Here is a 12402-nt window from a genome sequence, read left to right on the forward strand (position 1 = left end):
GATACATTTGACTTGACGATGCGGAAAAATGTTTTGAAAGAATGACCCGTCCTACAAAACGTTGACGGGTGATTGCTGAAACTCACTAATTAGTTTCTGTCTGATTTAAGATGTGCTGATCCCTTAAATCTCCCGTGCTGGCTTCCTAATTTATCAATACCCCACAAATACTATGAAAAACATTATCTATTCTTGTTAAGGGTGCACTACTTTGGTAAAACGTACGCAATCTTAGTTTGGTGTGTGCACTCATGCCAACGTTCGCTAATTAGCACTAAACACTAAGTGCAGCTGAGGATGACGGGAATGTCATATTTGAATATCATTGTGGCGCAAGAGGAGAAGTCTGGTAATCACCAAAGCTAGAGAGATTTATCGTCTGAATGTAAATTATTTATTTTCAATGTAATTAATTCAAGCCTTTGAGCATTTTCATGTTATCATGATGTTTAATTAAACCCAATTTCAGACACAATTGCTGCTTCACTTCATGAATTACAGCTCTTTTCTCTGCATTCAGGTTAATCAGTTGTCTGCTCATAGTGAAAATGTTTTCTGTCTATGTGAGTGTGCATGTGTGTGTGTGTGTGTGTGTGTACGCCATTCTGTGAACCCTCAAACACATTAGGTGTAAGTGGCGTCGGAAAGGCTAGCATCGTCAAACAACTTACACAAAGAGAGAGGTAGCCTGCGCTCTCAAACGCGTTACAGTGATTGGGCCTGAGAGGTAGAGTGTGGCATTCTTTAAACACAGCGTGTTTGGGGAGAGTGGTGTATTCAAACACATGGATAAGAGAGATGGGGGTTGCGTAGCGAAATGCATTATGGAGTCGAAGAGGTTGAGGGAGTGCAACATTTCTAAACACATTATGCCGGAGCAGCGATGGCATGCTTAAACAGAGTGTTGATGGAGAGCGGCGAGAGAGGGGGTCAAGAGAGTTTCTGTTTTATTTCGGCGGGGTGTGTGTGCTTTGTCTGCCCGTTGAGTGCTGACTGAGTTTTGACATCAGCTCAACCTGGGTACACAAACTTACCAGTGATTCGCCTCACCCAAAGCACACTTGAGGGTTTATTGGCACACACATAGAACGACAAATGCACATAGACATGGATGCACATGTGAATAAAGCCCCAAATTGACACACACCCAGTCTGTCTTGTTTTTTTAAAAACTTGAGGCATCCAATAAAACCAGCATGTAGAATCACTCCCCGTACTACACTCCTGACCCGGCCGATAAAGCCTGTCATGAAAGATTAAGCTCAGATCCAGCAAAACACTTCAAGACATGTTCCCCCATACTTTATCTTGGCACTGTGTCCAGCCCAATTAACCTTACAAGCAGGCCCTTTTTTCCACATTGCCAACTCTGAAGCAGCAGGGGTACCTCATCCCTAGCATTTTTCTGCGCTTGGCAACAGAACACCTTGAACAATGCAGAAAAAAACGTCTTCTGCTCCCGTGGCGGCACTCAGGTTGAATCTTTTCAATTAGCCAGGTTGACTTTGCAAGGCTAATTAAGTCCTCATCCTTGATGAGCTGTCTGACTTCTCCTCCAAGCCTCTTACTGGGGGTTTACAGCCCCGCAGGGGCCACCGGCCAGACAGATTGTTGTCCAGCTGGAATGGGATTAGCAGCCCGCCAGGGGCCTGAGGCCCACAGTCCCCGAGCTTTTGTTTGAATCTGAAGTATCGAGTTGGAAGGGGTGAAGCAGGGAGAGAGGATTGAGGTAATCCCCTCCTCTTCAAGGACTGCTCCCCAGAGGAGGATCCCCAGTAAACCACCTAATGCTGTAGACCACCAACCACCATCAGAGCTACTGTTTACCCATCACAGCCCAGCAGGTAGAGGGCCAAAGACTCCCCCGCCCTGACATGAATTAATGTATGTTCTGAAGGGTAATGACTGTAATGAAAACATTTGTTTGTTTGTTCCTGGCCAAACTGAGAATATAGGAGTTATCTGGCAAGATTAGAGGCTTCATGCTGATACGCAACAGATTTAGAAACCCACCTAGTCCACTCGGATTTGTTTGCTAGTACAATGATATATTTATGTAATCAACCAGCTGTCAATCGCAATAATCGTAACAGGAAAAAAAAGGTTATTGGCATGAAAACATTAATTAGCACATACAAACAAAACTTCCCCAAGCGCTGACTCTTTTTACTTTTTAGACCTAATTTGCAAAAGCAGGATGGCCGTCAGACGGAATTGTACAATGTATGTGAAAGATTTATCAAATCATTCCCATTAATAAATGACTGAATGTACGAAAAGACACTCAAAGAACTCAAACACACCTGTGGTGTGCAGGTGATGGTGGACATGTTCTTGCTGTAGTGTGTATACAGTACGATCATAAAGTATTGGTGTAGATAATAATAGATGATTCAAAAGGAAGGCATCTTGTCAAAGGACATGTCTTGTTTTGTGATGTAGGTTTTTCCTACATTTTTCCCCCGACAACTGTTGTTTTAATGTAATCCCGCGTATAGAATATGAAGACAGGTTGATCACAAATAGCTGAGCTGCAGAGGTTAAACTTGTCAGGTTTGCAAAATCCCAGCTACAAAGAACACAGTGAGTGGTTTGTTTTAAAAATCTCCACCCTTTTTAAAGGATTAGGGGAGAGAGAAAAAAAAAGCAGAATTCTGTAAATTGTCAGTTTAGTCACTGCAAAATCAGGTTTTACAAGTTCAAACCAGTATGTGTTTACTGCTTGAGTGTGAAATAGGGGTGCAAATCCCTTCAAGTCAGCTAATTTGTTTCATTTATTGAATGAATCTTCCTTGGATGAACATATTATTTTGCATTTCTTATTAATGTCAGTGAAGATTGCAATGTAATACAAGGCTCAGCTAGTAGTGTGACCTCTCTCATGCTGCACCTGTGCCTGTGAGTCAGCTCCAGCACTGAGCCAACACCAACAGGCTGTCTTTCATCGCAGTGTGACAGAAGCACATGAGATTAGAGCAGAATCCACCAAAAACAACCACACTGAGCTGAAGGATAATCCAGAGCCCAAACATCAGAGGGAAACAGGAGGACACTGCTGCATCCATCATCCAACAAGAATCCGCCCTGAAGGAAAACACAGGGACGAGACCCGCTGCTATTGTCCAACCTCGCTGGCACAAGGAAAACAGGATGTGATGGAGTTTCTACGCCTGAGGTGACTGTTTAACCGCTGTGCCACCAGTCATGCAACAGTGGCTGCATTTATACAAAAATATAAGAAGATAACTGTTTGGTCTTTTGCTTCATTTGGAAGCAGATACGTGTCTTAAAAAAAAGTTATCCCAAGTACAGCTCTATCAAAAGGATGAGCATTGATGTGAAGCTCTGAATAGACTCCAGGCTCCAGGGCATATATTTTTTTTAAAAGTTCAATGTGGCTAAAGAAAAAGCTGCGCTAATTTGAACAGCGCGCCATTATGCATCATTCACTGCTCAGGTGACTGATGTGGTTTCTTCTGCTGTCAGTTCTCTACATCTTATTTTACAGTCATCACAAAGGCTTTAGTACCAAGGTGTGATCCAATGCCAGAACATATGACCTACAGCTTTTTAAGACACTTAATACATCAGTATCACCTCAAATTTTCTTTTTTAGATCAACCAACACCAAACCACACACACAGTCCCCCCCCCCCCCCTTCCCCCATGTACAGTATCTTGTTGGCACTCCCTATCGAATTGCAAGATGGCTAGAGTACAATTTGTCTGCATATCATTGCATGATGTGATGTGTTTGTGTGTTTGAGAATGGTGTGTAGCGATCCTTGCCCAGTTCTCACCAGCGGGACCAGAAGGCTGTTTTCATAGCTGCATTTCTTGCGTCAGTTCTCTGAGATGTCAGGACTGACGGGTCAGAGAAAAGGAGCCTCCGACTGAAGAGGAATGAGACTGATCCTTTGCCAGACAGCCTCAGCTGGGGTGCCACCATCCGAAGTCCCCGCCCCCATAACACCCTCCACCATCCACCCACTGTCCACCCCTCCCTGCGTTTATTTCTGGACGTGCACTGATAACAGAATTTCCGGGGAACTGTCCAAACAGACTGCCCCGTGTTGCAATGTATGCCGTGTGTTGGGTTTGGATACAAATACGGATTACTTCATTAGATGGGTATCAGCTGCCGCTGCTTTGTCAGCATGTTAACAGGGAAAAGAAAGTCCCCAATAGTGCTGTTGAGTAGTGGAACAAACCGCAGCTCAATATTTGTGCTGTAAATTGATTGTTTTTATATCGGCTCTTAAATTGGCAGATGCAAGGCTGTTGAATCTGGATCTTAATGCTTGAGCTCCAGATATTTTCTCTCAGGCCCCAGATGGACTGTGTTGTGCCGGTCGAACCGGTCACACAAATGACACACTGACATTCATTTAAACAAGGCTTGTGGTACAACACAAACTGCTGACATTTATAGTAATTTCCTCCTCTGTCTTTCATCCCCTCTGTCTCCTGTTTTTTTCTGGTTAAAAGACGAGTTTCTTAAAAGTCAGTATCACGGTCATTCCTCCGAATCTTTGGATAGTCTTTTTTTTTCTAACTCAAAGAGTTAAAGATTGTCTTTAAAGACATTTATTATAAGACAGTTAAGGGTAATGGTGTGTTTCATTTGCCATGATGAAACCTAATCACCCTGTGGACAGTGCTTTGACTCCATGTGTCCAGTGGTTTAACAGTCCAAGTTGAGCTGTGGAACAGAACGACTCTCTGTCTGCAGGATTTCAGAGAAACCAGTTAAAGGATGGGTTTGCTTTACATCTTAAAGGATTGCAGTGTTTGGATGATGATGAGATGAATAGTTTGAAGTCCAACTTTTTTTTTTCCCCCTCGGGAAAAGATTAGTTCTGACGGATGCTTGTGAATTCTTTAATATAATTCTCAAAATAGTTTTTGGGGAAGAAATTAAACTATTAATTTACTGCAGTGTACAACTTCAGTCCAGTATATAGTTTTAAGCCTAGGCACACCATCTTTTATCAACACAAAATCTTGCGGCAATATCTATTCGTTCCAATGGAACCATCAATATCAGCTGAATCTCTAGTAATGAGTGAAACGTCAGTTAACTTTGACCTATTGGCCTTTTACAGAGCTGACCTTTGAGGGAACAGAGAGGCTGGAAAGTCAAAAATGGAGAAAGCAATTGTATCTCAGTAGCCATGTTGCACTATTCATTTTTATTAAACCCCTATCTCTGATGAGTATAAACCGCTACACAAAATATGAATGGTTAGCAGCCAATCATAAGACAGGAGTTGATGTTACAAATATGTCTTTTGAATAAACTATTGTCCCAACAGCCATTGAGCTAACAAGCTTGCTAATGGACAGCTAGTAATATTTCTAACTGACACTTAGCAAGCTCCTTAGCTCGGAGAGCTTCTTTTCTCACTTTAGCCTCTGTTTAATAAAATGATGTACAGCACTGAGGACAAATTGCCAGGTAGGTTAGCAAACAGAGCGGCACAGAGAAAATAGAAAGATCAAAAAGCTATATTGACTCACTAGCTCCCTTCTGGGACAAGAATGAAAGAAAAATTGACCAGATAGCAAAAATAACATACATATAATCATATTCTTGTCTATAGTGTCCAGGCAAACGTTTGGTGTTTAGTATGTGCCAGCCTGTGTTATTTTCCAAGCAAGTGTGAAAGATAATTGGTCACCTAGGAGGTTTTTAATGGAGCTGCTTTGATGGAGTCATTTAGTTGCACCGCTTTGCATTTCATCACTTCTGTCTGTCAATTATACTTGATTTACAAGGTGTCTAAGGGACAGCGAATGTGAAGCATCAATTTGTGAGTGGGTGATTGCACTAGAGAGAGAGAGAGAGAGAGAAGATGGCAGGATATATCATTCATTTACATGGCAGGATGTCCTTCAATTATCCCTTGTCGAATCGGAGTGAGTCATTCCAGGCATTACTCTTATGAGGAACGACCTCTCCCAGGTATACCGTGAAAGTCTGCGTGAGCTTATGTGACTTCTATAAAAAGGTACATAACCACTTCAGAAGGAGACTTTTTCCTGAGGTATTGTGCTTTTGTACAGGTGGGACTCATCGCTCACCATACCGGCCTGTCAGAAGTCTGTGTTTACACAGATGGTTTGTATTCACCCAGGGCCCTATATGAACGCTGTAAAGCTAGCTGAATAGTAGGACTTTGTCTGCATAGAGTAATGAATAGAGAGTATATGATAGTTTTGTTCTCATGGTTACATGACAAGGGGTCTCATAAAAGAGTAAAAGCTAACAAGCATGAACCACTTCTCCCAGACAGACTGGGGGCACAAAGGTTGTCTGAACTTTCCCAAAGTTGCATTATGATAAATTTGAACCGATAATATTGTGCTAATGGCTTCTGAAGAAGACTGGGACAATAAATAAAAGAAGGTAATTACGTTGTTAAGAATTGGGGCCTTAACTGTTTAGGAGTGAGGCCTTTTATCTGGAGGAAAAACAGGTTTAAGTAATAGGAGACGATGAAGTTTGGTGCCAGTCGGGCCGCTTATCAGCGATGAGTTTTCTTCTCCTGATAAAACACAGAAATGTTTTCCCTTGGCGTGGAAGTGTTGGCCTGTTCACACAGCTGGGGCAAATCACTGTGGAGAAAAATGTGGCGGCTGAGTCACCCCCCATGCCACAGCATATCTACTATATTAAAAGTAGACACTCACCACTCGCTCTAAAATACATCATTTCCCTTTAAGATCGCTTTCTGGGATCGTATGGTAGTGATCAATGTTGGGGTCGCTTCTCAAAATATATATTGTCTTCATTCATCATTTTAGAAGGAATATTATCACTTTACTTTCTACTCTCTTTTCCTGCACTGTTTTACATAAGATTTTTATTATACACCATAAATTGGCAAGTGCTTCTTCTATTACTCCTAAGAATTAGAACACATCAGTTACAACTCCTATCTCTCCCTGGGAAACATCAGAAATATAAATGAAATGTACTAAATTTTAAATCTAATATCCCCTTTAGCCTTTATCGGAGTCGAAATACCCCCACAATTAAAAAAAAGAGCAGTAAATGCATCAAATGTGATGTGATGATAATTTGTAAGATGTGGTGTCATGTTTTGCATAATTCATGCTCACCACTATATCTTAAAGGGTGATACTCAACATGACTAATAACACTAGATAAGACTTTATGACTATAATATAATTGCCGGGAAGGAATTAGTCATTCATTATGCGGCTCAAGTAATTTGATTATCGAGTAATTCATTGTCTCACACCGTAAAAGACAACATGACAATTCCGCTGAGTCATAGTCATTGCATTTTGAAACATGATTCAGTTTCACAATTGAAACTCATGTTTGTAACGTCAACACCGTTTTTTTGCACATAGTCTATTAAACCAGTCAGATATGTATGAAATAAAATAGGTTGAGATGTTTTACAGAGAGATATAAGTACAGTTAGTTGCCTCATGTGGGAAACATTAAAATATAAAATAAAAATGAAGGTGCCAATTGACCGTGGGACACCTGCTCAGCAGTATGAATGCATTTGAACTAATTTGTCTTTCTGTCTGTCTGTCTGTCTCTCCAGCTCTCCTTATTTTACACACATATTCTTGGAAGCGAATGTGAGCCATATTAAATCTGACTCCTCTGCCGGAGCAGTAATGCGAGCTCCGGCGGTTAGTTTTATATGTTTCACAAGCGTGTAAATATTTAATAGAAGAGCGGGACAGAGTGCTGTGTCACTGTTCCTGCTTTGTCAGCCGCACAGACGAAGCGAGAGAGAGAAGGACTGGGAGAATTTCTTCCTGACAGGAGAAATTTATGGAGCAGCTAGAAGATTCATACACAAGTCTTATTCTTATTCCGTCGCAGTCTTGGATTCTTGGATCGTGTAACACAGACACGGATATACAAGCTGTTTATGGTTGCAGAAGATGTTAGTTGGTATTGATGTTGATAGCTAACTTGATATGTATGAAACACGATGGAACAGCATTCCAAACTTGGGATGTGTGTTTGGTCTGTTTGGTATTTTGTTACTGCATACTCTATGCTTGCAAAGGCTGGTGGGACTTCAGATGGTCTCAAAGCATTTTCCATTCATACTTTTGAAACCCGCAGATCTTGCACACATTTAAACCAATTTTAGATACTCAGCATGGAAACAAAATCCGTCGTCTGTCTGACTGCTTGTGCAGGGCTGCAAAAAACAATCAAAGCTAAAATGATAAACACTGACGTCAAACTTTTTTGTGGAACTCTTCTTGAATAGTTGTAATCTTGGCTGATATAGATTTGCCGGTCCAACATTTTGCAGATAAAGGAGAAAATAAGCAAGGGACCTTTGTTGTTTGTAATACACCCTTCTCTCTCTGCTCTTGTTTTCTATCAATCACGATCTAATGAAGGCAATCATGCTTATGGAAATTGATTTAAATCATTATTTAAATTAATAATCTCAAAGGTTTTCATTTAAATAGATGTCAGTTAAGTCAGTATATATTGGCTGAGATGAAATGAGATAACATTTGAGCCTATTGCTCGATTGTGGAAAAATCGTAAGCGACTACACTGTTTGGATAAACACTGGTAAATGTGAGATCCAAATAATAACCTGCAGTTACCACTATTGGCCATAGGTGCCGCCAAAGAGAGCAAAAGCTAAGATCTTGGAGATTGTTACTTTAAGCAAAATTGCCGAAAATCAACTGGCTTCACCTCCGAAATTAAAATATCTTTGAGTTTAATTTGGGGAAAACAAGTCGTTTTAATATTGACCATGGGACATTTCATGGACCAAATTATTAATTGAATGATCTAGAAAGTAATCAAAGTAATCTATATGGAAAATAATCATTAGTTGCGGCCCTGAGTGGGCAGATTGTTTCATGTCATCGATGGGGAAATTGGTTGGATTTTGAGTTACTGTTGCGAGGAGTCTGCAGAAGTATAAAAAGTTAATTGCTTTATGGTCTTACATTCCAGCTGATTTTACCAATTTTTACAGCTGGCTCCAAAGAGAAAAACAACTTTGATTTCAGACACAGAAAGCTATAACCATGTGAGAATACCTGTATTCTGAAATAAATGACAAAAGGCTGCAAGAGAGTGGGAGGCTGACAGAACTGTGCTTTAGTCTGAAAACATGTCACAGTAAAAGGGTTGAATAATCCATTAACTATTTAACTGATGCAGGAATTCAATAATTATGAATTGCAGTCAGACTGAAAGCGTGGAAAGAAAAATATATTTTTTGCTATTTCAGTGAAGGGAACTTTCTGTGAGGGAAAAAAGCGAGACTAAATTAGCATTTTCCAACCTCCAAGTGTGGGCATGGCATAAACGCGGTCCCAACCTAATGCTTTTAGTCCCATCATTATTCCCCACCTTAACAAATCCTTACCACGCAATTAGGTTACACTTTAATTTCAGCGGCCTCGCAGAGAGGCTTATGCTCTTTGAGAGATCTCTCAGAGGTTGTTGGTATAGATGAGAGGCAGGGGTGAGGGAAAGCAGATTTCTCCGAGGCCTATAAGCTCCCTGATTTTGGCCGTATAGAGGAAATAATGAGCCTCTCCACTGAGCCCAGCCCCGGACTTAAGTCTTCCCCCAACAAACCTCCATTCACAAATGGTGTGTTTTGCATTTACATATACATACGATTTAAAGGAATCCTTCAGGTCTCGGATTAGTCCACGCCCCCCTCACTTCAAGATTTCTATTGGTCCTTTCCGCATCAGTGGTGCCTCATGATGAGCTTCCTTTGGACTCAAACGAGATAGAAGTCTTTCATCTTAGAGTTGGAAGTCGCTCAGTCACTCATTTGCAACGTCATACTTGTTGTTCGTCTGCTCTCGTTCAAAAAGCCCGTTGATATAAATGTAGTGTATGTATCATGATTTACTTCAGAAGATACCTTTGCTTAGAACATGTTGTTGCTCAACAAGTGCACACCAGCTGATAGCAGACAAAACAACTCCTCCGTCCTCCCCCACAAAAACGTCAGCAGAAGGTCAGATTTTATGAATCAGTGTTAGGTTTCAGTCAAGTTTCCTCACTTCCTGTAAATGGTTCCTGCTCTGCCCTTGCACCGCCGTCATCGTCTGAGTGGAGCGGACACATCTGTGTGAGGCAACGCTCCACAGGAGACTTCCGTCACCAGAAGATGGATGGAAATGTATCAGCGATGAATAAATACGCCCGACAACTTCCCTTCATCCCTCCCTCATTGCAACAGATGTTACAGCTCGGTAGTGTTTTTCTCTCCCATGGTTCAATGTGGTTCCACTTTTGTTTATTTATCCTCTCATTCCCGCACTTGTCTTGAGTGGATGCGGAAACTGGATGTGCACGCATTGGAACTGCGTGTATGTATGCGAAGACCCCGCACAAAAAGAGATTACTCAAGCTGCAGGGTTGCGTGACCCCCATTGTAAACCTGGGGGCAGACCTTTGACCTTTTGAGAAGCGATGAAATGGAGGGAAACCTCCCATTTCCCTCCGCCGGGGTTTGAAGGCTCTTCTGGTGCAGAGAGTGCATTGTTAATGAGCTCTAGAATGGATTTTTAATGAAACCACACTTTGTTTGAAGAGTATGAGTTGGGCAAAAAAAAAGGAGCACGCAAGAGCAGGAACAGGTGTCAGCACTTGACTGCGCAGATGATGAAAAAATGATTTCATATATTTTGTATAGAGTAGTTCAAAGTTTGTGTATTTAATCGGGTAACTGCCGAAACCAACTTTCTATCACACGCCAGATGTCTTTTCCGTTAAAATGATCTCTTTTTCTGAATTTTAGAATTATTAGAAACCCTGAGTTGACACTTTAACACGCTAACAGAGACGTACTTTCAGGCTTCATATACTGTGATATATAGCTCATTGTACAGCTCTCACAGAGACAGACAGGTTTACAGTTACAATAATGATTGCCTACACAGATGTTTTTTTTTTCTTTCTTTTTTGTTCCCCTCCCATGCCTTCACGTTCAGGTAAATGTTTAATTGTGCAATACTGAAGGCCCAACTGGTGATATATTAGGTGATCTTTTTTTTTTTACAGACAAATGGGTGACGAAAAAGTCCAGAGTTGCAAAGTTATCTCCGTAACTTATTAGCCTCGTCTTATCCTCCCTTTTGCAATAAACATCATCAATATAACTCACCCATGTGCTGAAACTTTCAGTTTCACTTTCTTTATTTGTAACTGCATCTTTTATGGTGTCATATGATTGTAGATAACAGCCCCAACGTGTGCATACCTGTGCACACAAACCAAAAAAAAACACTCACTGTAGTGTCTTTGCCTTAGCCTGCCAAATAAGCAGCTTTGAGGCCTTGGTCAGCAGTCCACCAACCTCACAAACTGAAACGCTGCTCTGTCATAAAACCCACTAGTTGCTACTGTTCTTCCTCTGTCCCTTCGACCCGTCTTTCCGGACTATCTCCCACCTTTTCCTCCTCCGTGCTTCCTGGACATGTCATTTGCTGAGTAAGGAGTTGCTTTGTGACCTCACGTAACATTGAGTAGGAGGCGGTGTTGAACAGGAAGTGAATGTAGAGAGGAACTCCGTGGAATAAAGGAAGTGATGGCTGTTTGTACCATGAACTTCAATTGTCATTTATCGAAACTGCTTTTTTTTTATTATCCGGTGCTAGCAGTGGCAAAGGCCTCAGGGGCATTAGGTCAGTAAGGATGTGAGCGGGCAGACTTTTAGGCGTGTGCTACAGTAAAGAAGGGATAGGTTGAAGGACAGGGTGGGACATTTCCGATGTTCTCTATAAAACACACTTCTGGGGTCATGTTACCGTAATCATTTTCTCTAACACACAGAACATTAACAGTACTTCCCATTGCGCTAGATGAAGATACACCATCATATCAGTAACAGCACATTGACACTGGCCACACACACACACAGACCCGTTTGACGCCTATCCCCTATCCACTGTGTCCTCACAAGCAGGGTGTCTCGTGTCCTTGTCTATTTTTACCGGCAGGCGCTGAAAGCCCTGGAAGCTCCTTGTCAATGGGCATCTCATTCCTGCGCCAGCGGCGTGTCACCATTTATTAAGTCGTCATTACTCAGGGACACTCCTGCTGCCGGGTTGCCGGGGATGTCGCAAATAGATCGGCAAGGATAGATCGGACTGTTGCTGCACTCCCTAAAGGGCAAGCCATAAAGGCGTGTTCCAGCACATCTCACTCCACCGGTGAAGATCTATGCAGGTAGCCGGGCTGCCATTAGCTTGGCTAATGCAGATGAATGGGGAGGAAGAGGGCTGATCAGGGCAGAGGAGAGAGAGGCAGAGGTCGATGGAGAGAGGCTGAGTGCGAGAAGAGAGTACTTTCATGTGTCTGTCCACAGTTCTTTTTGTTTTGGGTAAACAGCTAAAAAGGCT

This window comes from Anoplopoma fimbria, chromosome 23 (assembly GCF_027596085.1).
Source record: "Anoplopoma fimbria isolate UVic2021 breed Golden Eagle Sablefish chromosome 23, Afim_UVic_2022, whole genome shotgun sequence".
NCBI lineage: Eukaryota > Metazoa > Chordata > Actinopteri > Perciformes > Anoplopomatidae > Anoplopoma > Anoplopoma fimbria.